This window comes from Heptranchias perlo, unplaced genomic scaffold (assembly GCF_035084215.1).
Source record: "Heptranchias perlo isolate sHepPer1 unplaced genomic scaffold, sHepPer1.hap1 HAP1_SCAFFOLD_59, whole genome shotgun sequence".
NCBI lineage: Eukaryota > Metazoa > Chordata > Chondrichthyes > Hexanchiformes > Hexanchidae > Heptranchias > Heptranchias perlo.
The window spans coordinates 2,254,609-2,259,269 of NW_027139612.1; the positions used below are offsets into that span (position 1 = coordinate 2,254,609).

The following is a 4,661-nucleotide window of genomic DNA, read 5'->3' on the forward strand; positions in this document are numbered from 1 at the left end:
TTCTAACTTCTGGCTGACAACCAAAACAGAAGTTTCCGTAGTGTGGCGATTTTCGCGTTTGCTTTACACGCGATAGGTCCACGCTTCAATCCTGGGCAGAAACATTATGTTGGGGCAAATTTATTTTTTCTCTGTGGAATAGCCGGTCCTGTTAAATTTAACACAGATTCGTCGTCTCACGAGCATTGAACATTTTAAACCGAGCCCTTCAAAATACAGTGTGTAAAATGAGAAGGGATAAAAAGCTCATCGCACAAAAGAAATTATTAAAGTTTTCCAATTTCCCTCAGTAGCCTTTCATTCTGCAAAATACCGTTATCGGTTAATTAATGGTGATGAAAACAATGGTTGTTTTTCTTTCTTCCCACAGACTTTGAGCAAGTTCATGCGACGAATATAACAAGTGTTCAAAAGTTGATTCCCTGACCGGGAATCGAACCCGGGCTGCGGCGGTGAGAGCGCCGAATCCTAACCACTAGACCACCAGGGAGCTCTGGTAGCTTGCTTATCAGATGTAATATGGATTTCTCCTTTTCTGTGATTCAGCTTTTAATTCTTTTTAGCTCCTGATTGCGGATATTCCGGTGATTAAATAGGAATAAAGTACAATAGGCTCAGGAAAACCCGGGGAGGTGGCATCCCGCTCACCGAGCCTCTCCAGCAGCATTTATCTTACCAAGCACTGGAGTGAGTGAAACTTTCTCTGGGGTTGGGGGGGGGGGGTCTCAATGTGCAAAGAGTGGCGAGTGATGAAGTCATTCATTAGTCAGGATGGCCAAGCGGTCTAAGGCGTTGCGTTCAGGTCGCAGTCTCCTTTGGAGGCATGGGGTCGAATCCCACTTCTGTTATCAGTTATTTTGACTACTATTTTATTTGTCGCTCGAGCTGCAGTTGATTTTTCGGCCCAGTTGATTTGCTCTTCCCGCAATAAGCAACCCGGTCTCGATCCACGGCACGTTTTGACGCCCACTGGCTCATCCCTAAACCGAGCTTTGCACGAAAATATGCTTTAAACACAAGGCAACAACTATGGAGAGAGCAGACAGTTGTGGAAATGTACCACAGGAACAGGAGAAGGCCATTCTGCCCCTCGAGTCCGCTCCGCCATTTCATAAGATCATGGCTGATCTGTGATCTCAATCCATATACCTGCCTTTGGCACATATCCCTTAATAGCTTTGGTTGGCAAAAAGCTATCGATCTCAGATTTAAAAATAGTAATTAAGCAAATTAGAGGAAAAGAATTCCAAACTTCTTCCATCCTTTGTGTGTCGAAGTGTTTTGTAATCTCACTTCTGAAAGGTCTGGCTCTAATTTTTAGACTGTGGCCCCTAGTCCTAGAATCCCCAACCAGCGGAAATAGTTTCTCTCTATCCAGAAAATGTCAATGACACAGTCAATGAAAGGTGCAGTTCACGAAGGCGGCTCACCAGCACCTTCTCAAGAGCAATTAGGGATGGGCAATAAATGCTGACCTTGCCATTGACACCCACATCCCATGAATGAAGGCCAAAAAGTCGCCTGCATTGCCGAGTAATTTCCTGCTGCTAAACGACGGGAAGAATGAAACCATCGGCTTCAGTCCTTTGAACGAACTGTATACACTTGCCGTCGAGCTCAATCCCCACTTGGTCCTCTGCCCCGAATATCCACTGCATCAGAAAATCCTCCATAACATCGAATCACAGCATGGAAACATCATAGAAGGAGGCCATTCGGCCCATCTTGCCAGTGCCAACACTTTGAAAGAGCTATCCAATTAGACTCACTCCCCCTCCCCTTCCCCATAGCCCTGCAAAACTTTACCCTTCAAGTATTTACCGAGTTCCCCTTTGAATGATATTATTGAATCTGTTTCCACCACCCTTTCAGGCAGCGCATTCCAGATCATGACAACTCGCTGCGGAAAAACATTCTCCTCATCTCACCTCTGTTGCCAATTACCTTAAATCTCTGTCCTCTGGTTACCATCCTTTCTGGCACTGGAAACAGTTTCTCCTGATTTATTCTATCAAAACCGTTCATGATTTTGAACACCTCTGTTAAATCTCCCCTTAACCGTCTCTGCTCAAAGGAAAACAACCCCAGCTTATCCAATCTCTCCACCGCACTGAAGTCCCTCATCCCTGGCACCATTCTAGTAAATCACCTCTGCACCCTCTCCAAGGCCTTGACATCCATCCTAAAGTGTGGTGGGCAGAATTGTGTGGTGGCCAGCTGGGGCCTAACCAGTGATTTATGAAGGTTTAGCATAAGTTCCTTGCTTTTGTACTCTATGCCACTATTAATAAAGTCAACGATTCCGGATATTTTTTTTTTACAATCCATTCAACTTGTCCTGTCACCTTCAAAGATTTGTGCACGTATACCCCCATGTCTCTCTGTTCCTGCACCACCTTTAAAATTGCACCATTTAGTTTAAAGAGCTGGCACAGCCACGATGAGCCGAATGGCCTCCTGCGATTCTATGATTTTATGTTTTTGATTAAACCTCTATGAAGCGCTTTGGGATATCCCCCAGAAGTGGGAGTCAGCGGTTCACTTTCTCCCTTAACACTTCCATCTGACCTGGTGAATCTGTGCTGCACTCCTTCCAAGGCCAATATATCCTTTCAGATTAAACGGGTATAAACTTAAAATAAGCGCCACAGTGGATCAGTTTTCGCTCACTCAAAGTTATCTGTTGATTGAAATAAGATAATGCGCTTTTAAAGAATAAGGAAGCAGCCACTATCGCCCCTTTTGACAAGCCCACTTTGTGGCACTTTTTCAAAAGCCTTTTGAATGGCCAGAAACACAACATCAACCACATTGCCCTCATCAGCCCTCTCTGTTAACTCATCACAAAACTCAATCACGATTTGCCTTTAACAAATCCACAGTGTCGTTCTATTATCAATCCACACTTGTCCAAATGACTATTAATTTTGTCCCAGATTATCATTTCTCAAAGCTTCCCACCACCTTGGTTAAACTGACTGGCCTGTAATTGCTGGGTTTATCCTTACACCCTATTTTGAACAAGGGTGTAACATCTGCAATTCTCCAGTTCTCTGACACCAAACCCTGTATCGAAGGAGGAGTGAAAGATTATGGCCAGTACCTCTGCAATTTGCACCCTTACTTCCCTCAGCAACTGAGGATGCATCCCATTCGGACCAGGTGACTTTAAGTACAGCCAGCCTTTTTAGTATCTCGTCTTTAGCAATTTTCACTCCATCCAGTATATCAACTACCTCCCCATTTACTGTGATTTCGGCAGCATTTTCTTCCTCGGTAAAGACAGATGCAAAATACTCATTTAGTACCTCATGCATAGATCTCCTTTTTGGTCTCTAATCGGTCTTACCCCTCCTCTTACTACCTGTTTGCTATTTATATACCTGTCGAAGACTTTTAATGACTTGATGAAGGGATCGAGTGTAATGTATCCAAGTTTGCAGATGATACAAAGCTAGGTGGGAAAGTAAGCTATGAGGAGGACACAAAGAAGCTGCAAAGGGATATAGACCGGTTAAATGTGTGGGCAAGAAGGTGGCAGATGGAGTATAATGTGGGGAAATGTGAGATCATTCACTTTGGTGGGAAGAACAGAAAAACATAATATTTTTGAAATGGTGAGAAACTATTAAATATTGATGTCCAGAGAAACTTGAGTGTCGTGGACACCTGAACTCCAGGTTGTGCTAACCTAGTATAAGCATCTAAAACCTAGTGACAGAGAAAAGCTAAATAAACACTAAGACATGAAACAATTCTTGGTGGTTTCTGAAAGTCAGCAAAGTGGGATGGTTTACGACCATGAGTTAAGATCAGTGGTGCTTACGTACAGAACAATGCAGCTGAATCGTATAAAGAGAGGGCATGCTCCCTTCTCAAATGTTAGAGCTCTCAATCGGGGACAGTCAGAAGTTCATTGCCACAGGCTGTCCGCAAAGGTCAGGTCTGATACACCTGGATTCGTAGACAGGTCAGGTTGTGTTAATTGCTTGTAATTAATGTAATCTGTCGACAGTTGTATAATAATAATAATACTGTTGAATATAATGTTGAAGACAACTGTAGTGCAACTCTGTTGTAAGTCAATCTATTAAACTTGCTATTTTGTAACCACTCGTGCTAAAATCAAGCGGAAGTCATTGTTGATGGATTAACAACCCTTAGTTGTCAGAGTAACGGGAGAAATCCGTTACAAACATTCACTTGATATATAAACATCACACCCATAGTTTATATTTTCACACGTTCTTCTTCGCAGTTCGAATCGAAGTCTAAACACCGAAAGTCTAAGTGTTTTTCAGAAGGTTCCCCTCCTGTTATGTATCTTGAGCAGTTTCCCACATCCTTTTCATGTGATGTGATAATTCTGGGTGCAGGATGAATGTAATTGGATTTGCTGCAGTCCGCTGACAGCAGGCGATGGAAGCGAGCGCCATGCTGCCGCTGACAGGTGAAGGAGACTTCTGATGCTTCCTGACATCTGGTGGGAGTGGGCGGGGATTTGAAAGCCAACCCATTCCACCGATATCGGAGCTATAAAGCGGTGCTTGGCAAACATTGAGAAAAACAAACACCCATTGCCGCACCCAGGCCTCGTGGCGCAACGGTAGCGCGTCTGACTCCAGATCAGAAGGTTGTGTGTTTAAACCACGTCGGGGTCA

General features: G+C 43.8%; 2 non-coding genes across 2 annotated transcripts; one reads left to right on the forward strand and one right to left on the reverse strand.

The window, feature by feature from the left end:
• Nucleotides 1–418: 418 nt before the first annotated feature.
• On the reverse strand, nucleotides 419–490 carry trnae-cuc (transfer RNA glutamic acid (anticodon CUC)). Its single transcript has one exon. It is a non-coding gene; the product is annotated as a tRNA-Glu (tRNA).
• Nucleotides 491–4,589: 4,099 nt separating this feature from the next.
• Nucleotides 4,590–4,661, forward strand: trnaw-cca (transfer RNA tryptophan (anticodon CCA)). Its single transcript has one exon. It is a non-coding gene; the product is annotated as a tRNA-Trp (tRNA).